Consider the following 24,506-nt stretch of genomic DNA (forward strand, 5'->3'; position numbering starts at 1 on the left):
TTGTGTGGGTAATCAGACTTCCTCCGATTTTGAGATTTGATGGCCATGCCAAGGAGGACAGAATTCCATAGTAGCATTTCACGGTCTTCCCCGCTTCCTGCTGTTCCTCCGCACTGGCCACTCCCTGGAGCTCTCCAGCCCCCTTCTTTATGTCGCTGCATCTGCAGCCTCCCATCCTGTTGTCCGTTCCACCTGCTCTATTAGTGCTAGCAGTGTGGTGGCACATCTTCAGTCCTAGCACACAGGAAGCAGGGGCGTGGCCACCACCATGACTTTGAGTCCAGTCTGGTCTACACAGTGAGACCCTGTGTGTTGAGAATGGCCACCATAGGCTCATATATTTGAATGCTTGATCCACAGTTGGTGGGATCACTTGGGAAGAATTAGGAGGCCCTGTTGGAGGAGGTGTGTCACTGGGGACAGATAGGCTTGAAAGTTTCAAAAGCCCAAGCCATTTTCAGTCTCCCTCCCTCCCTCCCTCCTCTCCCTCCCTCCCTCCCTCTCCCTCCCTCTCTCTCTCTCTCTCTCTCTCTCTCTCTCTCTCTCTCTCTCTCTCCCTCTCTCTCTCTCTCTCTCTCTGTGTGTGTGTGTGTGTGTGTGTGTGTGTGTGTGTGTGTGTGTAAGAGAGAGAGAGAGGTGTCTCCCGGCAGACTGGAAAAGTGAACAAACACTTGCTTATATAGCTGAAACCAGGAGAGTGGGGTAGCAAAGGTATTTGCACCAATCACGGCATAGTCTTTACTGCAGATGAAGGATTGTGTTTGTGCCAAACAAAGTCCTTCTGCTGGACCACCAAGGGAAGTACCCCGACCCCGAATAGAAATGGCTGCCAGGATTGCCAAGGCTTGTCGTTGGTGAGGCCTCCGGACAAGCTGAAATGTTCTGACTTTTCCAACTGCAATAGTGCTTTTGCGACAAGCAGCTGTGATTGGTGTGTAGCTTCCTCAAGGTGCATCTGGTTGCCAAGGAGGGACTGCTTGGCCTCCCTTGAAGTCTTAAGACAGCCCAGCATCAGCAAGGAGTTTAACAGTGTTCCAATCTCACTTCCTCTGCTCTGATAAAATACCCTGACAAAGAGTAATTTAGGGAAGAAAGGGTTTATTTGGCTCATATCCAGGTTATAGTTCATCATTGTGGGGAAGTCACGGTGGGATACCTAAAGCATCATGTCCACAGCTAAGAGGAGAGAGAGAATAAACATGGGGACTTTTGCTAGCTTTGTATTCAGCTAGCTTTCTCTACTCTTATATAGCCCATGGTCCCAAACCAGAGGATGGTGCTGGTGAGCATGGTCTGGGTCTTCCTATATCAATTAACAATCAAGACAAGTCCTTGTGGACACACTCACAGGATAGCTTACCTAGTTTACTCTGCATTAAAACTCTATTCCAGGTGATTTTAGAGTGTGTTGCATTGACAGTTAAAACAAAAACACAAGCAGCTATCCACTGTGGAGTCAAATTAACAGCCTCCAGTACCTTAGCTTATTTAGGAGAATATAAACAATTAAAGAATGCTGTTTTTAGGCTGAGAGGTGGTAAGAGAACAAACTGCTCTTCAGATGACCTGAGTTCGATTCCCAGGACCCACATCAGGTGGCTCACAAGCACCCGTAACTCCAGTCCCAGGGGTATCTACACTCTGGTCTTCAGCACCTACACACACATTTCCCCTCCCCATATTCATAATTAAAATAATAAAAATTCTTTTTAAAAAAGAAAGCTATTATGGCTTAGGTATAAAATTCTCCTCTCTCCCACCTCACCCCAGGCTCATCTGTTTAAATAGGCCCCCAAGGTTGTGGCGCCTTGTGGGAGAGCCTGTGGAACTTTGGGAAGGACAAGGCTTCTGGGAGGGCCATCCCAGTGCTAGCCCATTTTCTCTGTCTCCGTATCCACCATGTTGTGAGCTAGTTATGCTACGAGTTCCTGTGACCAGAGACAGAAGCCAATCTTCCCAGGAGAACAGTGGGGCAAAATAAACCCCCCTTCAAGTGGCTTCCTATTGGGTTAATATCTCACGGCAAAGAGTAGCATTAATAACTAACCCACATAAAAGACCGTCCCTCTAACAATGTTTCTCCCACCCTGCAGGAACCCATCCCTGAATTCTGAGGTCAACGCAGGAAAAAGTGAGAAAGCCATAGCCGTGTGTGTGTTATTTTTAAGGCGTCAGTTGTGGGCAGGAATGGCTAGGAATAGGAAAGAGTCTAAGCCAGGGACAGAGAAATAGTAAAAGCATGAAAAGCCCCTCTAAAAGCAGGAACTCTGGAAGGGCCATGCAGAGGTGAGGGAAGCCGCTAGAGGGCACCCGTATCTAACCAACTGCCTAGAAGGGGGCGGGGCATAAATTATTGTACTACTTTGTTCTTTCAAGGGTTTTCCACGGAGCCCTTGGTGGAAGACCCCAGAAGGTTGTGTCCACACCGCAACATTCAGCTTTGCACGACTTTGCACACAATCAAAAGAGGCAGTCCTCAGGGGCTCCGGATGTCCTGTTCCTGGAAGTACACCCTTCCCTGTATTCCATCACTGAAGGGGGACAGGAGGCTAAAGGTGATGCTTTCCTTGGTTGCTTTAGTAAGAATCAGCCATTGGTTTCTACGGCCCTGTTAAAAGACAGTTGTCAGGGGAAAGAACTAAGATCATTACTCTTAACAGAGCTATGAAAACAACCACATCGTAAGATTTTAGTTGATTTGTTAAACCGCGGGAGACCCACACAGATTTTATAACTGGTTAAAGGAATTGAATTGTAAAGACCAAGTCTGTTTTTCCACACAGGGAAATAAAAAGATTCTACCAGACAAGACAGAGTTTGCACAGCTATAGTTATCTGTAAGTGACAGGGATAGGGGGTGTGCATCGAGTGTAAGGGACAGACTTACAGGTTGGAGAGTCCAGTTTCTTATCTTGGGCTAATGCAGCTCCTCTCAGCTTGTCTGGTCTTGGTTTCCTCCTCTGTAAAATGGGGCTAACTAACTGATTTCCCTCCAGGGTTGCTGAGAAGGTGGAGTGAGCCGCTAGCTGCTTAAAACGGGTCTCATGATGTGTGAGCAAACTTTGACCTCCCTTTCAGAGCCCTTAATATTCTCACCAGGACCCTCCATGCCTGAATCGGGCTCCTTGTTTTGAATTGCCTTGTTCTATCCTCTGCAGGTCCCATGATGAGCGAGACTCTAAGTAGCAGACCAAACTCACAAAGATGGTGGTGACACTTTGAGGATGCTCTGAAAACCATCACAGATTCAGAGACCTAAAGAAGGTTATTGAATCAAGTGTTGCCCCAGGCCCAGTTTGGAACTCCAAGTGCTGCTCCAGACCAGGGTAAGCCTGGCATGTATATCCAGATTGCAGGAGGAGATAGGGGATGGGCCATGAGGTCAGAGAGTAACAACAGGGAAGCTGAATATTGTCGGGGTCTGTAGGTCAAGGGAAGGAATGGTTGATTCTGTGGAACGTCAGGTGGTCCACGCAGGCCTCATACCCTGTCAAGACCTCCTCCTCTGCCCATCTCCCCAGGAGAGCTGCACAACTCTTCTCCTGATTGCTGCTCTCTGCACTTCCTTCCCTCTGCAGGACACTGCACAGCTGCCAAGCTTTCAGACCAGAACAGCCTGGGAAGGTTCTGGCAGGTGGCATGACTGTGGTGAGTCATGGCAACTGGCAGGGATGATGCAGGGGTGGCTTCCAGCCTCTAGCACGTGAACTTCAGACCGTCCAGCATCACAATAGTTTCCACCTTGCTCACATGGCCTGGCGGACAGGGCCAGCCTGGCTGGACTCTAACAAGAGGAGAGAAAGAGACTTATCTCATCCACTGGGTCAAACCTAAGTGGGTGGTGAGGATAAGAAGGATGGGCAGGGGATAGCCTCCTCTACAGCAGTGTTCCTATGCCTTGTGGGTGACCTCTCTGTCACCTGGGTAGAGCCACCATCCCAGGGCACCCCTGTTCTAACATTGCAGCAAGGTAAGGCCTCCTGAAATCAGTTAGGGCCTTTAGCGACCCAGATCCATGCCTGCCATCCATTGACAGGACAGAAAAGGTCCCTGTCTTTATAGAGACTTAGTATGGAACAAACAACAATTCAAACTGGTTTGTTTAAAAAAAATGGATTTATTCCTTATATAACAAACTATTCCAAGGATAAAACAAAGCAGGGAAGGACGAGGGGTCAGGGATGTTTTAGCTGAGAAGGCCGTCCTGACAAAGGGTGTCTGAGTTACGGCCCAGTAATGAATGGAGCCGGGTGGTGACACAGGCAGAGGGGCTAACAGGTGCAAAGCCCTGAGGAATGCCTGACATGTGTGACCAGAGTAGAGAGGGAGGCAAGGGATGAGACCTGAAGTCAGGGGTGGCACGTCTTATATGGGTCTTATAGGGTCAAGGAAAAGAATGGAAACATCTTTTAGGAAAATCTTTTATTTCATGTCCTGAAAACCATTAGATTCCGGTAGGCTTTGCTGATGCAGGGATGGAGAAAGGCACAGGAGTGGAGGGTGTAGAGACCCCAACACCACCACTGGTGACCAGCCCGACCCTCAGCTTCAGGATGTCCAGATGAGGAACCAGAGAGAGGAACTGGGGTCTGGTTACCTAGCAAGGTTGATCAGGGACCTTGCTGTTGGAGACTGCTGTGTCACCCCTTCGAGTCACCTAAAGCCCCCAGGTGAGCAGACTGCGCTAGAGCATGTTGTTGTCTGCCACCATCCACCATCCTCTGGGTGACAGGGCTTCCCTGTGGCAGCAGTACCCAGGCTTGTCTCCAGCTAAGGATCGCAGCTTCATGGGAGAGAGTGTATGGTAGACACTACAAGCTCCCTGGAAACCCAAAATCTGAAGGAAGCATAGGAAAACCCATTTTACAGATCAGGAAACAGAGGCAGACTGACAGGAAGTGGGACACTAAGGCCCAGAGAAGACTTAACTGGACAGAAGCACAGCAGGGACTTGAATTCCTGATTCTCCAAAGCTTGTGTCCCTTGCTCAATTCTGAGGAGACAAAGATCCTGGGGGTACACACACTGTGACAAAGCTTTTCCTGGGAAGAGGAAACACACTCATCTAGACATCCAGGACAGGGAACCCACAACAGATCCAAGTACAGACACCACCAAAGTCCAACGTGGTGAGCCAACGAGTTTGATTGGTGTCACTTGCAGGAATATGGGTGAGGGGCTACTCACGGGAACAGAAATGACTCAAGGACAACTACATCCCCACCCCAGCATGGGTGACAGCTCACAAAGGTGGGGAAACCTAGAGCACACCACACAGCCTGCAGGCAGCTCTGAGCGTGGAGAGTGTCTTCCAAGGTGCCTCAGTTGGTCTAACCCTCTTCCGGGCAGCCCCACTTATTTGAGAGTCCTCTTACAGCTCATCTCCTCAGAATCTTTGCAGCTCAGCAGGTCTGACCAGCCTCTTGGAAGCTGGGATCAGCTCCCTTTGGGAGGGAAGGACCTAGTGAATCTGGTCAGTTTCAGGGAGCTTCAAGCTATTTTGTTGTTGTTGTTAAGGAGCAGGGAGCAATGGTTTTTTTCTGGGATGAGATTGTTGCACTCTGCCGGCCCCGGAACCAGGTTCTGCTTTGCATCCCAGCTCTCCCACGAGTTGGATGGGGGCTTTGGCAATGCGAATCACATCTCTGGCTCCCCCTGTCTTCATCTGCAAATGAATTTAGTGATGGGTAGACTACCGTCCCATAAGACTGTGGCAACAGCTAGGGAGACAGGCGGGCTTGGGTTTTCATGTTTCATTTTTGTGCTGAGACCTATGTATCCAGAATCGGTTGAGTGAAATGGTGATCGGAGAGCTGAGAGTCTAGGAACTGTTTACATGTCAATACCAGGAGCTAAGGGAACTGTAGACATTTGGGCTGTGAACCAAAAGATTCAGGGGCTCCTTAGCCGTTGGTGCAGGATCTGGAGTGGAGGCTGGTGTGAGGATTGGCCCTTACCCGACAGTCCTGGGAGCTGGGGGGAGGCTGTGGTGACAATGACATAAGTCAGTATGCAGAGGGTGGAAACAGGGGCAAAGACTAACCATCTCCTCCCCCAGAAAACCAACAAGAAAACTGGAAACCAAGGTCAGAACCAACTTTTTTCAGAACTTTTGTGGTTAATCCAAGGCTTGCAGCAATTGAGGGATCATTTATTCAAGAAAGAAGGTTAAGAGACTAGGGAGATGGCTCAGTTGTTTTAAAAAATGCTCATTCTGCAAGCATGAAAACCTGAGTTGGATCTCCAGCCCCCATATGAGGGTGCATACACCTCTAATCCCAGAGCCTGGAAGGCAGAGACAGGAAGATCCCTTGGCCTTTGTGGCTAGGCAGTCTATAGATAATTGGTGAGCTCCAAGTCCAGTAAGAGACCGTCTCAAAAAATAAGAGTGATGGAAAATGATACGTGATGTTGATTTCTGGCATCCACATGCATGCATGCATACATACACGCGCATGTGCGCGTGCACACACACACACACACAAAGAATGAAGGCTAAGTGTGAGTTGAAGCAGTGGCCTTTGTGGGGTTCTTGACCCATTTCCAATGTTATGGTAGCTTTGGGAGCCAACAGACCACCTCCAAGATGAAAAAGCCATCCTAAAGCTACCAGAAGGGGCAGATGGGACAAAAGTTCCTTCAAGGCCTAGGAACTGTAATTAGGCATCTTGTCTGGTCTCTGGAAGACCCCGCTTTGCAAGGCTGCTTTTATTTTACCTGACTCCCAACTTACCCAGTACAGAAGGCCTTTGTCATGTCTTTTCGTCTTTTCTCTGGGGAATATTTGCCAAGGCATTTACAAGCAATTGTGCAACTTTGGGACGACTTTGGTGGCAGATAAAATTTGGGAAGAACAATAGGCTAACCAAAAACCTTAAATTGAATAACCAGAGAAGGAGACGATTCATAGTGGCTTGGGAAAGCTCTGACCAGTTACTGAGAGTCTACAAGGCTTGCAGGGCTGTGTGGAGCCCATGCTCCTGCATAGGCTCTGAAAAGGGCCCTGCACTCCCTCTCTGAATAAGGGTTGAATGACAGCCCAGCAGGTAACCAATTGCCTGGCTGAGTTTCTAGAGCAATGCTCAGCATATGCAAAGAACCCCTCTGCACAGACAGGATGATTTACAAGTTCTGAGTATTTAAGGAAATCCCTGCCCAGTCATTGACTGACCACTAAGGTGAGTAGAAATTTTAGTACCATACACACAGAAGGATGTAGCTCTTCCACAATAGGTCCTGAGAGTCATTAAGACAAACAACACATCCAGGGGAGGGGAAAGCAGTCAACACCTAGGGTATCTACTTTATGTTACAGATTTCAACAGCAAAAAGTGATGAGCCAAACAAAGGAACAATAAACCACAAGAAACACAAAGGGGTGGGAAGAGCAATCAATAGAGAGTGCCTGTGGGGAAGCCTTGATGTTGGGCTTACCCAGACAGAGTTAAAGTACCATGCTTAAAATATAGTTAGGGAACTAAGGACATCACTTACAAAGACCAAGGGAAAGTGGAATGAGGGCTCATTAAAGAGGCAATGATAATAGAGGGTTGCAAGTTACTTTAAACAGAAGTAGGTGGAAATTTAGGAGTTGAAAAGTATAATTAAAATAAAATTCCTCTAGAAGGAGGCAACAGCAAACTGGAGTAGGCAAAAAGGAAAATTAGGGAACTTTGGCCAAATGAGATTCCATGTCTGAGCATCAGAGAGAAAACAACAATTGAAACTGAACAGAACTGCAAAGATATGCAGGACTTAATCAAGCATAACATAACCTTCCTAGTAGAGAAAGAATATTTGAAGAAAAAAATCTATGGAAAAAATAAAAACCAACAGTTGTAAATAGCACACATTCAGAGGTCCCTATCTGGACATATCACAGTCAAATTGATGAAAGTTAAAGTGGGCATACATCTTGAAAAAGAAAGATATGGTTCATCTATTATTAAGAGTCTAATAAGCTCAACAGCCAAGTTCCCTTCTGAAATTATGAAGGCTAGAAGGCAGCAGATGACATTCCCAAAGCACTGACAAAGAGTGCCAATCAGTAATCCTGTATCCAGAAACATGGCTCATCAGGTAAAAGGACTTGCCACCAAGGCTGATGACCTGAGTTCCATCTCTGGGACTCACACGAGGGAAAAAAAAGAACCAACTCTCACTATCTGTCCTCTGATCTCAACACATGTCCCATGGCGTGTACATACTGCCTCATATACATGGACACAAAATACATAAATAAAATGAAAGAAAATGTGTTTTTAGAAAATAAGAAGAAACGAAGACATTTCTATGTAAACAAAAGCCTGGAGAGAATGTGGTTGGCCCCAAAGAGCTGGAGACACCTCAGTAGTAGAACGCTTGCCCAGGGTTAGTCCATAGCCCTGATTCAATGCCAAGCACCAAATCAAACAACTAACACCTATTTCACATGTGTGGGTGCTAGTTTGTGCCTCTAGTCCCAACACTTGAGGTGCTGAGGCAGGAGGATCATAAATTCAAGGCCAGCCTGAGTTACATGGTGAGACCATGTCACAAACCAAACCGAACCAAACCAAACCAAACCAAACTAAACCAAATGGAACTGGCCTGTTGTGTGGCTCTGTGAGAGAGAACTTGTGTAGCATGTGGAAGACTACAGGATTCATTCCCCAGTGCCAAAACAAACAAGCAGACAAAAACCAAGCAAATACTCTGAAGAGAATTCTTTGATTAAATGAAAGGACACAAGACTAACTCAACTCCATATCAAAAGATAAATGTTTCACCGAAGGTACACAGTATAAATACATATAACCAAGATTATTATGTAAAGAACTGATTATAAGTCTGTGCTGGCAGCATACAATCTGTAAAGACTATTGCACATAATTGTTGTATATAATTTGTACAACAATAACAGCATAAAAGAAATAAAAGGCACCCAGATTGGAAATAAATAAAGTGTTTCTATTTGTAGATGACATCATCATGATCTTGTAGAAAATTCCAAGGATCACACACACACACACACACACACACACACACACACACACACACACACACGACACACAACACACCTCACAGGAGACACACACACGGAGAGACAGACAAAAATGGAGAGAAAGACACACACAGAGAAGAGAGGAAGAGAGAAGGGAGAAGGGAGGGGGAGAGTTTAAGAGTTTAGAGACTGGACAGTTGGCTCGGTGGTTAAAAGCACTTGTTGCTCTTGCAGAGGACTTGGGTTCAGTTCCCAGAACCCACATGGTGACTTACAATGATCTGTCATTCCATTTCTAGGGGATCTGAATCCCTCTTCTAGCTCCCACAGGCACCAGGATGTATATGGTGCACATACAGATGTAGGTAGACACTCATATATATGAAAAAAATCAATCTTTTTAAAAATTAAGTACAAGAGTTCAGCAAGGTTTAAGAAACAAGATCAATGTGAAAATCAATTATATTTTTCTGTATCAACAACGAGCAATCCAAAATGTAAAAGGAACACAATTAGAATAAAATGCTTAGGAATAAATTTAAAGAAATAAGACACATACACTGAAAAGCACAAAATATCATCTAAAGGAATTAAGATGTGAGTATATGTATTTGTATACTTGGGCTACAGATTCAATATAATTTCTGTCAAATTGAAAAAATACATATTGATAAACCAATTCTAAAATTTATATGAAAATGTAAAAGACCTAGAATGGCTAAAATAATCTTTAAAAGATAGCACTGGAAGAGTCTTAATTATTTCAAAATCTATTTATTACAAAGCTTTCAGAGGACTGCATGGTATTGGCTTAAGGATCAACATAGAGATAATTGAAATAAAGTTGAGAGTTTTCACTTTAATGAACAGTTGATTTTTGATAAAGTTATCAACATAATTCAGTGGAGAAAGAATAGTCTTTTTAATAAAGAGTGCTAGAAAAACCAGATGGAAAAACTTGAGTGTGGGTCTCTCTCCAGCTCAACATACACACACACAGACACACAGTCACACAGACACACACACACACACACACACACACACACACACACACACACAGAGGATCCAAATCTCTGATCTAAGAGTTAACACAATAAAACTCTCAGTATAATGCTGTGGAGTACAGCTCAGCACCATGTAACAGATACAATACCAAACACATGCAACCAAGAAAGAACAACTTTAAATGTATATTCAAAGGATGCAACCAGGAAAATGAACAGAGAAAATATTTTACCATTGTATTTTTGATAAAGGTGTAATTGTAGGATATATACAGGACTTTTACAACTCAACAAAAAAATTAGTAAACCAATTCAAAATGGGAACAAAATTTTCATAGATATTTTCCAAAGAAATACATAAATGTTTAATATACACTTGAAAAATGCTTAGCATCATTAATAATTAGGGAAATATTAATCAGAACCACAATCAGGTGTCACTTCATATACACTAGGATGGATATATTAAAAAGTTAGGAAATGACAAGTGTCACCAGGCAGTGGTGGCTCCACCTTCAATCACAGCACTTGGGAGGCAGAGGCAGATGGATCTCAGTGAGTTTGAGGTCAACCTAGTCTACAAAGTGAGTTCCAGGAGAGCCAGGACTGTTACACAGAGAAACCCTGTCTTGAAAAAACAACAGTAACAACAAAAAATGACAAATGTCTTCCCCACAATGACAGAATGGGCCAGAATAAATCCTTTCACCCTTAAGTTGCTTTTGTCTGGGTGTTTTTATTACAATAGGAAAAGTAATTAATACAGAAAATTGGTACTAGTGAGGCTGTTGCTATGGCAACCTTGACCATGTGGCCTTTAGATCTGGTTTGCAAGAGGAATGTAGAAGGAAAAAAACTTTAAATGCTGTAAGCAGAGTTTCCAAGGCCATTCTGGTGGGAGTTTGGGAAACTAGTGGGTCTCTCAGTTCACCAAGTTTCAGAGAGGAACTGGACTCCATCACAAACAGGGCTGGAGGCTATTCAAAGTTTATTCTGACAAAGAGCCTGGCTGCATTCAACCCATGTCTTGAGAGTTTAAGCAGGCCTGAATTAAGAAGCAACAAGATAATCTCATAGACGGAGGCAATTTCAAGATAACAGAAAGGTCAGGCTGAGAAAGTTCAGGCTGAGGCATGGCTACTATTGCTGCATTTATCCAGGCCTACAGTGAAAAAGAGCAAAAAGTAGGGCAGAAACTTATTTTAAAATTGCAATTTGACCATAAAAAGAACTCAAACAAGTTTAACTTTACAGTCAAGGCACACAATAAGAAAGAGGATATAATTGTTAGAGTGTTCTGCACTGGGACAGCAAGAAAGCAGCCCAGGGCAAGACCCTGCCCATCAAAGGCTCCAACATGTGAAAATTCAAACTAATCTGAAAGGAGGGAGCCTAAGCTCAGAATTCCCAAGGGGTCCCCTGCTCTTGGAGAGCAACTTCTTGGGAGAGTGTTTCCCTAGGGTCAGCTGCAACTGTGGTCCAAGGGTAGCCAGTTTTTTCACATGCTGACAATGGAACTTGACAGCACGGTGATGGTTTCACAGGCATGAAAGATGCAAGATTGAGAGGGTCACTGTATCTTCCTCCATAGCTTCAGAGAGTCGCTGTGTGGCTAGCCAATGTGTGCCAGGGTTGAAATCCCCAAAAGGAGGCCTTGAGAGACAATTGTATGAAAAGCTGGGAAGGTGAGGCCTTCAGTTGTAGAGGAGAGCCAGGATGTCACAGAGGCCAGAGCCCTGGGATGTTGTGGTGATACTTTGTTTATGATTTAACAAAGTTGTCTGAAGATCAGAATGCAGAGCTAGCCACACAGAGGCCAGGCAGTGAGGGCAAACACCTTTAATCCCAGCTGTAGGAAGGCAGAGACTGGAGTGATGTGGCTGGGCGGGAGGAGACAGGAGCTCAGAGGATTCAGTCTGAGGATTCCTAGAGACAGGATCACCCATTTGGTCTGGGGATTTATAGAGACAGGATCGCCCCTTCGGTCTGAAGATTCAATAGAGGTAAAAGGTCTCTCTAGTGGCTGGCTGCTCTGCTTCTCTGATCTCTCAGCTTTTATCCCCTAATATCTGACCCCGGAGTTTTATTATAAAGACTAATTAGGATTGCATTACAGGATGCCCCCCTGAGGAGAGCCTCATGAAGTATTCAAAAAGCATTTGATGCAGCACAAAGGATGTTAGAAGCCACTACTGTGCCCCCAGATCTTCCTCCCAAATGCATAATAAACTATGATTAGAAGTAAGAGGACTTGAGTTCTGGGAAGATTTGACAGATCTACCAGTGAACTAAGAATCCTTGTGCAATCATGTCAAGTCCTAACGTGTGACTGTCTGGTCCCTCTCCGGCCCACTGTTTTCCCTAGCCATCTCGAGGGATGTGCTGTGGTTGTAAGGAACCTGGGTTAGTCAGTTTCTGCTACTAAAGTGAAGTGTCTAGGCTAAGGAACTTATAAGAAGGAAGGTGTACTTCTGCTCATGTTTTGGGGGATCACAGTCTAGCTTTGTGAACATTGTGGGGGCAGCAGCGCCAAAGCAAACTGCATATGCTTGGAGCCAGGAAGCAGAAGAAAGAATAAGAGAGCAGTGCACACCCCCAGTGATCTAAAGACCCCCCCCCACTAGGCCTCCCCCATTGGCAGCAGCAGTACCATTCTGGGGACCATGCCTTCAACACAGGGACTTTTAGGAGGATACGAGCCCACGGCCCATGTGGTGTGGTTTTGATGAGAAGGCCCCCAGAGGCTCACACGTTTCACTGCTTGGTCCCCAGTTGATGGAACTGTTTGGAAAGCATCAGGCGTGGCCTGATGGATGGCACAGAGCAGACTTTGAAGCTTCAACACTCTGCCACCATCCCCCGTGTACACTCTGATTCCTGTTTGTGGACTGGGATGTGAGCTCTCAGCTGTTGCTCCAGCTTTTTGCTTGTCTCTCTGCTGCTGTCCCCTGTCCTCATCCCCTCCACGCCACGACGGTGACGGACTCCTATGCCCCTGCAACTGTAATCCCCAAGCAAAAGCTTCCTTCAATAAGTTGCCTTGCATGATGTTTATCACAGTAACAGAAAAGTGACTAGTGCGGCACCATGCTGCCCTGTGGATCAGGAACCTAGGGGGACTGGGTTGCTTACCACACGTCACCTAGCAGCTTAGTAAGAATAGTGATGTGGCAAGCTAGGGCTCTTCCTGGACCTCAGTGTCACCATCTGTAAAGTGGGAACAAGACTTTCGATAGATAATCTCTAAAGTCCTCTTTCAAAGTTGCTTGAAGTTTCTGGAGTGCTAGAAAAAAGGCAGGAGGATTGGAACAGAGGAGAAGAAAAGAGAAGGAAAGGGAGAAGAAGAAAGGAGAAAGGGAGACAGGGTGTTAAAGGGGTGACTGGGATTTCAGTTCTTTCTTCTTTTTTTTTTAAAGGTCATAGTAAGGAATGATTCAAGCCAGATGTTCTGGTGAGTTGCAGTAGCCAAGGGTGGAATCCTTGTGATAACAGCACATTAGTGTGGGGCCATACATCTATCGCCAGCGCTGGACAGAGAACAGCCATTGGCGTTGGCAGGCAGAGTCCCCACATTCGATCTTGGCATTTGAAAATCCTCAGACCCCAGCTGGGCTTCAGAACCCTCCCAGGAGGGCCCTGTTCCTCAGAAGTGTCTAGCCCTGGCTCCGCTCATAGGACAGGATGAGGCAGGGCAGGAACCCCACTACTCACTTGGCTGCACATTTGAAGCAGGAAGAGCAGAGGCCCAGAAGAGCCAGGCTCAGTAGGGGCTGTGGGAGCATGGTCCAAACTGCCCACAGGGTCACAGGCCACATGGTTATTACTTTTTAATTAAAACGGCGTCTTTCCCCCCTATTACAAAAGCCATGTCTGTTTATTTTATCAAAATTAGAAAAGACAGACCAGGAAAAAGAAAAATTTAAAATAACCCATGACCCACAGAGAGCTGTTAACACCCACATACGTCTGGGAGTCATGAACTGAATGCCCATGGGGCCAAACTGTTAATGTAAATGTGAAATGGGTGTTAAACGTAATAGCAGGGGCTGGCAAAGTAGCTCGGTAAATACAGTGCTTGCATGCAAGCAAGAGAGACTGAGTTCGAGCTCTGGGACCCATGAAAACAATCTGGACATGGTGTCAACATACTTGTGATCCCAGCACTGGGGAACCAGAGGCAGGCACATCCCTGGGCTCATTGCCAGTGAGTCTAGCCCAATTCGTGGTCTCCAGGCCAGTAAGAGAGTCTGCCTCAAAAAGCAAGATAGAGGACACCAAAGAATAGAACTGAGGTTGTCCCCTTCACAGCACACACATGCACTCTTACTCACATACATACGTGCATTCACCTGAACAGGCACCCACATGTGCTTTCACACATATTAACATGCATATGTGCAGAGGGTGAATTAGCTCATGTGAAAATTATTGTAAATGAGTGAACTGTGACATTGGAACAATCATATATGCATGCTCTAACCAGGGCTGTTGACAGATTCACAGCTTCAGGCTAATGTGCTGTTATCATCATGAGTCCATTCTTGTCTACTGCAAGTTACTAGTGAAGCATATAATATAGATTATGTAGGTAGTGTAATGGCAGGCATAAGTAAAAATGTGTTTTGTTTTGTTTTGAAATAGTGTCTTACTATGCAACCCTGGCTAGCCTGGAACTTGCTATGTAGAACAGGCTGACCTTGAACTCAGAGAGATCCTCTTGCCTCTGCCTCTGCTTCCTGAGTGTTAGAATTGAAGGTTTGTGCCACTACACACGAGAAGTTAAAAAGATTTTTCTTTTAAGACAGAGTCTTACGCATATAAGCTGGCATGAATGTGCTAGAGTAAGCTGGCCCAGAACTCACAGAGATCCACCTGCCTCTGCCTCCTGAGGCTGGGATTAAAGGCATGTACTACCATACTCAGCCCCTTAAAAGTATTTTAAATACATACTTAAGTATCAGGAACTATCACTTCGAAATCCCTATTAGGTAGACTTCTAGATAATTTATAAATATACAGATGTACTTACACATATAGACAGATAAATACACACATATAAAATTCAGTAGAATTTTATGTGTACACTCAAATAATGTTCAGACAAAGGGAGGTGTTTGTGTTGAAGACTGAGAGGTTATACCCATACCCTTTCCTCCTTCTTACTCCAGTAATAACCCTTAAATAATATGGTGACACAGAAATTTGGTTTGAAATTATTTATCTATTCTAACAACTTGTAGTCTTGGGTCCTCCACGGGCCAGGATACTATTTTCAGAAAAATAAGGGGGCACTGGTCTAGGGTTACCCCCTTTCTTTCCCTAAGGTATGGCAGGTTTGGCTGGCTGCTCTCTCAATACTCATTTCCTACTGTTCTGTCCCTTCCTTTCTTGATTTTGTTTGAAGGGCTGGTGTATCTTGTCCTGAGTTGTCCTCTGAAAGCCTGCTATGCTAATCCCATTCCCTTTTCCAGTCTTGATTTCCTGGACTGACTCCCTTGCTGCTATGTCCCTGTGGATTCCTGTGAAATATAAGCAGTCTGCTGGAGACTTGGGAGTCAACTGTTGCTTTCTTGGAGCAAGGAAATGCCACAGGCACCATCTCATGCCTGTCTTCCTACCTTGGATAAGAGAACTATGTCATGAGCAGCTCCATCCCTTAGAACCTTGAGAGACTCACAAAACCTCCCAGACCTCTCCTTGGTGAACACTGGCACTCCCCTGGCCCTTGCTGCCCCCAGAATTCTTTTTATGTTTATGCCACAATTAAACTGGGTCTTTTCCTTTCTAGAAGAAATAACAAACATCCATTATCACCGTGAAGCCAAAGAAGGAGAGTGGAGACACAATGAACCTCTTCGATTGTCATTTGTCTGAGTATGCCATGAGCTAGCGAAAACTTTCAAACAGCAACTTGCCCATGGACAAACATCTGTAGGAATTTTCCATTTTCCCTCTAGCAGCAGATGAAGTAGCCAGAGAGCCCCCATCAGCGGGCTGCTAGTCATTATGAGACCGGGGTTGGGGGGATTGGTCATTCACACTATTTCCTGTTATTTCCTAAGTAGGCTGCAGGAATCATTGCTGAGGTAAAGTCTTTTCCTCATCTATAATGATTTCCTTTGGGTAAATTCCTTGAAGAGAACTTCCCAGGTAGAAGACTATGTAGATATTTACTCACCTTACCCATTGCCTCCCAGAAAGAAAATACCAAGTCACACTGTCATCTCTTTCCAGATGTTTCACACAACTTGAAGTGATGACAAGTCACCCCAGGATCCTGCCTAGACTGTGTTTTGGGCCAACATGACTGGAGTTGGTTGCCTACTGCCCTTCCCAGCAGGAGTGCTGATCCATACCTCTAGCACTCTCTTCAGATGAGCTCAGACTAGAGCCACGGCATATTTACACAAGGCCTCACCCCATCCTGAAATCCTCCATTGAGAACAGTCACTCAAAACTCTAACCACTCAGCGCAGGACAGGGGCACAAGGCCACAGCTTGTGTTAGTCCAGTTTCTACCAGAGACTGAGTAGGTTGTAAGCATTAGAGACTGAGTAGGTTGTAATCAGCTCATGGTTCCAGAGCACGGAGACCCAAAACTGAAGAGTTGTATCTGAGGAAGACCTTTTTGCTAGTGGCTCTCTTCTCAGCCCCACAAAGATTGAATTTCAACATGAGTTTTGGTGGGGATATTCAAAGCATAGCATTAGCCCATCCCCGTGGGCACATCCACTCATGATGAGCATGGGCTTTTCTAACGGCATATTTGGAGTTTGTATATGCTTTGTCTCCATGACAGGGAAGGCCTTCTACTAATTCTGGTTGTATTTATGCTTTAAATTCCAACTCAGACATCGCCACTACCAGGCAGCCTCCATGACTCTACACTGGTCAAGAGTCCGTGTACAAGACTTGCTTTGCTCTGCAGTGCCTGGCTCACACTCAGCCCCTCTACTCCATTCTCCTACAGACAGGCACGTGTGAGTGTAGAGGAAGGTGGCTTCCTCCGGACAGACATGCTGCCACCCTCGGGCTGTTGCTGTAAGATCAGTTCCTCCTTTCACACTCACCAGGAATAGTCCCTGGGGTGCAACCTTTTCTCCCTGGACCGTTCGGAGGAAGTTAGAGGAGAGGGAATTTTCAACCATTTCCACAGACCTCCTCAGCTCTCACTGTGGGTGTCAAATAATCACTTGCAGCTTGAGTCAGACCGAAAGATGCTTGCCAATCATTTTCCCAGAGGGTTTTTAAAAAATACGTGTTGGGAATTTCATACATGATTACTGCATTTACATCATCATTCCCACCTCTCTCCCCCAAATCCTCCCATGACCCCCCACTCCTTCTCAAGAAGTCTCTGACCTCTTCTATAACCAACACACACACACACACACACACACACACACACACACACACACACACACACACGCATACACCCTACACTGAGCCTATTTAGTGTTGCACTTATGTGTGTGTTTGGGCTTGTCTTGGTCCAGGAAATGCTTAAAGGGATTATTTATGGCTTACAATGTCTCCTTGTTTGGCATACATTTCCTTTCCTTCTGGCAAACCTGTGGCTTTAGGTGAAGTATTCATGTTCTTCCTTCTCTCTTTTTAAATAGATTTGTTTATTTTTTATTTTATGAGTATGGGTAAGTGCCTATATGTATGTCTATGTGCCATGTGCATGTCTGGTGCCTGAGGAAGTTGGACCCTCTAGTCCTCTGAGACTGTAGTTACACATGGTTGTGAGCTGGAATTGAACCCAGGTCCTCTAAAAGAGAAGCCAGTGCTCTTAATTAAGAACAGTTAACTCCAGTCCCCACCATCTTTTTTCCCCTCTGGAACAAGGAGCAGCCCAGGGCATAAGGCAATCAGAATTACAGACTCTGTGGACCATCATTCTCTGGGCATGGGAACTGAAAGACAGCAGGGAACCCCTAAAACTGCTGCTGAGATTGCCAGCAGATTCTCCCTGGTTACTGTGACTTTGAAATTCGGAGGCTGGAGGCACCGGGCCACTGGATAACAGGGTCCAGGCTGAGGAGCAATACCTCTCTTCCTCTTCCTTCCTGCTTCTCCCACTCTCCATTTTTCCTTCCTCCTCCTCCCATCTCCTGCCCGCTGATGAGCTGCGTATACTCTGTCCTCAGGTGGATCATGTCTCTTAACTCAGCTCTTTCCCAGGGTGTGCACTGGCCCGACAGGAGCAGAAGAACAGGACCCAAAGGGCGTGTGGAGGGGTGGAGGGACCAGGTAGTAGACAGTGCTCCCAGATCCCTCACAAGGGCATTGAGCTATCTGAGCTCATGACTTAGTTGACATCAATGGTCATTGTCACCACAGTAGGAACTGGCCATTGTTAGTTCTGCATACAATTTACAATGCTGGCATGGAAAAAGGTTTCTTTTCTATTTTCCCATCTGCTCACTACTAGGACTGTGGAAGGGCAGATGTACATGGTTCAAGGGAGAAGTAGAAAAAAAGATTTCCATTATGACCTGGGCATCATCCCTGTGTTAACTCACAGGGAGCATAAAAGCCCTCGTGGTTATCATCTGTACTCAGACATCTCTATTCTTAAGTCTTTCCCATCTCTGCTTGGAACCATTGCTCATCAATGCACATCCTCCAACAGCTTCTAATCTGGACTTCAGATCACCAAGTGTCCTTGTCCAAAGTAACTGAGGCCACTTTACAAATTCATGCACTGAGTTACTTGGGCTCTGCTGCATAACACATTAGAACACATTGAAACTGGTGAACAATCTTCATCACTATGATAAAATATCCGAGAACATCAATATGAAGGAGGAAAGCTCTGTATTGGTTCATGACTTCAAATGTTTCCTGTGGTTCTGTTGTTTTGGTACTAAGGGGGAGCGCATTACAGTGGAAGCGTGTGATGGGACAAGGCTCTGTTTCTGTCAAGAAGCAGAGAGTGAGGGGGAAGAAGGAGGAGGAGGGGGAGGAGGAGGAGGAGGAGGAGGAGGAAGAAGAAGAAGAAGAAGAAGAAGAAGAAGAAGAAGAAGAAGAAGAAGAAGAAGAAGAAGAGGAGGAGGAGGAGGAGGAGGAAGTGGAGGAGGAGGAGGAAGAGGAGGAGGAGAAGAAGAAGAAGAGGAGGAGGAGGAAGAGGAGAAGGAGGAAGAGGAGGAGGAGAAGAAGGAGGAGGAGGAGGAGGAGGAGGAGGAGAAGAAGAAGAAGAAGAAGAAGAAGAAGAAGAAGAAGAAGAAGAAGAAGAAGAAGAAGAAGAAGAAGAAAGGAGATCAGAACAAGACATTAATACTAAAGGGTCAGTATCCAGGTGACCCACCCACTCCTCTATTGCAAGATCAGCAACAGCAGCAGCTGAGAGTCTTTGGGGAGCACTTGGCATCCAACCATGATGCCTCCCTTCAGGACAATTCCCTGCTCTTCCATGGATGAATACTGTGATCTGTTCATTTAGTTCCTGGGACTTAAGTGTGTGTGTATGTCGGGGGGGGATCAAAGGTTGATGTCAGGGTTCTTCCCTGAGACTTGAGATCAGGCTGGCTTAGAACTCACGGAGATCCCTCTGCCTCTGCCTCCTGTGTGCTGGGAATAAAGACACGGCGACACCATGCCATGTCCTACATCATTTTTTGATGCAGAGTCCCTCACTGAACTTAGATTGGTTAGATTGACTGGCCAGTAGTGGACTCCAGGGATCACCAGTCTGTGAGTGCCCACTCCCCGACCACTCCTTCCCCCCCGTGCCCCTGTCTGCCCTGCTGGCACTATGGTTACAGATCTGAGAGCCACCTCTAGGTCTTTTACATGCCTGAGGGGGATCTGAGCTCAGTTCCTCAGGCTTTTGTGGCAGGCACTGTACAGACTGAGATGTTTTCAACAGTTACAGTTTGTATGTTCACTTTTTACTGTCTGCCTATTTCCCTAAGGATAAGCTTACAGCCCTGGAATCCAGCTCTGTGTCTGCACAGAGATATCAGGCTGAACAAATGAATGAACGAATGAATGATAGCTAAAAATCATGTGCTTTATAATTGGCATTGTACCTGGCACATTGATTGACTGGCTGACAGATTGACTGAGTAGATGGATGGATGGATGGATGGATGGACGGACAGACGGATGGATGGATGGTCTGGGGGACATCACTACAACCTCTGCCCCCCACTCTGCTACCAAGCCCTACCCCACAGTGACAAGTGTCCTCTCTCAGGCTCTGCTCAACTTGAAAAGCATCCATGGAAGAGGCTCTGCTTGATGCCTTGTTTTTCTCCCAGTTTTGCAAAATCTCCTGTGACTGTTTAAGGCCAGGAAGCAGAATCAAAGGATCTAGGATTCAAAGGACATTAATTACCTTTCAAAGAGTTCCCCTCGGCTTTCCCCGCCAGAGGCTGTGGGGGTTTGTGGTTCCTCACTGGGCTTTGAAACTGGGAGGGACACGCGAGGCTTGATTAAAGCACAACTGTCAGGAAGCATGGAGGGCAGCTAGGAGTGCTGGCCACCTCCATCCTGGAGTGGGGTCAGTCGCTGGCCTCCCTTACCCAAGCTGGCCACCTCCACTCTGGAGTGGGGTCAGTCACTGGCCTCCCTTACCCAAGCTGGCCACCTCCATCCTGGAGTGGGGTCAGTCGCTGGCCTCCCCTACCCAAGCTGGTCTTAATCTTCCAATAAGGGATTTGGGAAGCATCTTGTTCTCCAAGGCTCTTCTTTCAGACCAAGGACCTGGGGACTACACTTGCGGCTGTAGATGTGACTGATGTGTGATGTGCTAACAAGAGAATTCAGTTTTGCTTTTGAAAGCAGCCCACTAATTCTCCATGGTCTGTCATCTCAAGGAAAGAAAACTCATTTGAGAAAAACCTGTGAAGCAAACTTTCATTAGACGCTCTTAAGCAGGCTTTGGGACCTGTCTTCAAGTGGTGTCAGGACTTGGCACTCTTTGCGATACTAATGTGGAGGTGGATTGCCTGCAAAAGGCCTGCATTCCCCCAAACTCATTTCTCATAAGATGTCTCATAAATAGAAATCTTGTGTGTACTGGTAGGGGATTGGGTATGCCAGCCAGGAGGCCCTGTAATGTAGGGACTGAGGGATGCTGGAAGAACTGGAGGCCAGGTCCACTTTGATATGTTTAATTGGCACCTGGGTCATTTGTCCCAGGTTTGAGACCTAGCGAATGTCTCAGCAGGTAAAAGAGCTTACTGTGTGTGCCCTGTGAGCTGACTTTGATCCCTAGGACCCATGGTGGAAGGACAGAACAGGCTCCTGTGAGCTGTCTTCTTCCTACATACACAACTCCTATGTCCACACATACAAATACACACATGTATCACATACATACATGTCTTGTATATGCACATATACATATCCACACATGTATCACACATATACACATCTTGTATATCCACACATACACATATATATCACACACATAATCATTTCATATAGCCACATATACACACATTTATCACACACATACACATTTTGTGTATCCACACACACATACATACATTTATCACATACATACACATCTCATAAAACCACACATAAATATACACACATACACATCTCATACACACACACACATATATATACACACACACACATGTATCACAGATATACACATCTCATATATCCACATATACATATACACATGTGTCACACACACAGGTTGTTTCTGAGACTCTTAGATTTTTTTGTCTAGTGTGAATGAGGTTTCTTTTTCTTTCTTTTTTGTGGAGGTGAAGTTTTTCAAAACAGGGTTTCTCTGTGTGGTTCTGGCTGTCCTTGAACTCTCTCTCTGTAGACCAGGTTAGCCTCGAACTCAGAGATCTGCCTGCCTCTGCCTCTTGAGTTCTGGGATTAAAGGCATGAGCCACCACTGCCCAGTAAGTTTTCTTTTTCAAAGAATTCTTTTTCTGATTTGTCACTGATGGTGTATAGAAACATTGTTGATGTTTGACTATTGGTTATCTATCCAGTAACTGTTGAAGTCTTAAAAGTTCTAACAGCATGCCTAAGTGTTGGTTAGTATTTTTAGTAACTTTACTGGCATAAACTAGAGTCTGGGAAGAGGAAATAGCAGCAGAGGACCTATAGGCAAGTCTATGAGGCATTCCAAGAAACTTAATAACTGATATGGGGGGCCTAGCCCACTACAGGTGGTGCCATCCATAGACAAGTGGTCTCGTATAAGAAAGTAAGCCAAGCAAGTAGAGGAGGGTGAGGCAGTCAGCAGCATGCCTCCATGACCTTTACTTCAGTTCCTGCCTCCAGGTTCCTGCCCTGACTTCACTTCATGATGGAATGCACTGTAAAATGAAATAAACCCTTTCTTCCTCAAGTTGCTTTTGGTCATGCTGTTTATCACTGCAATAGAAAGCAAATCTGGACAGTCCATAACTTGAAATTGTGTAATGTGCATGCAATTATAAAGATATAGAATATTATAAATCTACATTATAAACACTTGTATATAATTGCATGTAATTTTTATTCCTTCCCATGGTACCTTTCTCTAATGTTTTCCTGTCCTTTATTTACCTTGCTACCTGGCAGTCTTGATGTGCCTTCAATACTCTACAAACTCCCTAAGTTTGCTGATTTGATTATTCTCACACAAAGGAAGACATTGAGGCTTGGAGGAAACCTGCATGTGCTACAGCTAATGAAGGCATAGTTACAAGGGCTGTTTCTGAAACAAGTGACAAGAATAAGCGTGTCTTGAAAATGGATGGCACTAGAAGAAACCATCCTGAGCAAGATAACCCAGTCACAAAAAGACAAACATGGTATGTACTCTCTCACATATGGATTTTAGACATGGATCAGGGGAGTGCCAGCCTACAATCCCACAGTCAGAGAGTCTGGGAAACAGGGAGGACCCTAAGAGAGATATGCATGGTAACCTGGAGAAGAGGAATGGGACAGGATCTCCTGAGCAGATTGGAAGCATGGGGGAGGGGAGAAGGAGCTGGGAAAAAGAGAGGGGGAGAAGAGGAGGGGAGAAGGAGGACATGGGGGAGCAGGAAGATTGAGTCAGGGGAAGAACAGAGGAGAAAAGGATGAGAGGCATCATAATAGAGGGAGTCATTATAGGTTTAAGGAGAGAGCTGACACTAGTGTGATTTCCAGAGACCTACAAGGATGACACCAACTGGCAAACTAAGCAATAATGGAGAGGCTACCTTTAAAACCCTTCCCCAATAATGTGACTGAGGACTACCTTATATGCCATCCTAGAGTCTTCATCCAGTGGCTGATGGAAGCAGAGCCAGACACCCACAGCTAAACAATGCACTGAACTCCTGGAACCCAGTTGCAGAGAGGGAGGAGTGATGAGCAAAGGGGTTAAGACCAGGCTGGTGAAACCCACATAAACAGCTGACCTGAACAAGGGAGAGCTCATGAACTCCAGACTGATGACTGAGAGGCTAGCATAGGACTTGTCCAGAACCCCTACATTTGGGTGTCAGTGAGGAGGTCTTGGCAATCTATGGGGCATACGAATGGACTTTGGAGGGATGCCGTCTCATCCTGGACACATGGGAATGGCCTAGGCCCTGCCCCGGAAGAAATGACAGACTCTGGAGATCCCCCATGGAGGGCCTCACCCTCCCTGGGGATCGAAGTGGGGACTGGGTGGGGGGTTGGGGGATTGGAGGGGACGGGAGAGGAGGGGAGGGAGAGGGAGCTGGGATTGACATGTGAAACAAGCTTGTTTCTAATTTAAATAAAAACAAATCAAAACAACAACAACCAAAAAAGTGGCCTGCAAATGCAGTCCAGGCAAAAATGAATCTGGAGCGCTTGCTTTCCTTCTGGAGAAACCTGAAGTATTATTGCTGGGACTGACCCTCAGGAAAAAGTTCTCCACATGGCAGTAGATATGGCGGCCAGGGCTTGGGAACCTCTGGTAATCCTAAGAAAGCCCAAGGTTGGCTCTCCTTCAGCACCCTTATAGTCCCAGACAATCACTCAGATTGGCGAGCTGGACCCATGCTGCCCACATAGGACCAAAGGTTAACCGATGCATTAGAATCCCTGGGAATGAGAGAGAGAAAGATGGGGTGACAGAGTGATGTTAGGCGGGTCCAATGAGGAGAAGACATACACTGTGCTATGGGGGCCCAACTGACCCTCACCAACCGGTTGTGGACTCAGGAGGCTCACCTTCTGTCTTGGTTTTGCTACTGGTACTTTGGACACTGTGACCCCTGGGACTTTTACTTGGCTCACATGGCAACTGTAAATGAGAAACCCATGGGAAGGAGGATGTGTAAAACAAAATGCTGGAAGGAGTCACTTTATCTTCACTGGCTTTAATTAGTGGAGTCACCCTCAGCTGCAGAAACTTGGATGGTCCCCTATAAGCCGACTCATCAAGTTCATGACTGTAGAGCTTGCAAGGCTCTTCACAGTTTGGCCCCAGCTGTCAATCTCAGGTCTCGCTCACTCTTCCCCACTAGGTAACTTCGTGAGTCCACCAAGCAGGAGCCCACACACTTGCTGTAATTACTGCGAAACTT

At 45.8% G+C, this 24,506-nt stretch overlaps 1 long non-coding RNA gene across 1 annotated transcript in view; it reads left to right on the forward strand.

The window, feature by feature from the left end:
* LOC121140561 overlaps positions 1-23,277 on the forward strand; it is a 30,600-nt gene extending 7,323 nt beyond the window's left edge. Inside the window, exons 2-4 of the long non-coding RNA XR_005877474.1 lie at positions 3,159-3,326; positions 22,537-22,769; positions 23,221-23,277. This is a non-coding gene — a long non-coding RNA (uncharacterized LOC121140561). The remainder of the gene's footprint in view (positions 1-3,158; positions 3,327-22,536; positions 22,770-23,220) is intronic.
* The last annotated feature ends 1,229 nt before the right edge of the window (positions 23,278-24,506 follow it).

The sequence above is a fragment of the Mesocricetus auratus genome, unplaced genomic scaffold, assembly GCF_017639785.1.
Source record: "Mesocricetus auratus isolate SY011 unplaced genomic scaffold, BCM_Maur_2.0 Super-Scaffold_100004, whole genome shotgun sequence".
Classification (NCBI taxonomy): Eukaryota; Metazoa; Chordata; class Mammalia; order Rodentia; family Cricetidae; genus Mesocricetus; species Mesocricetus auratus.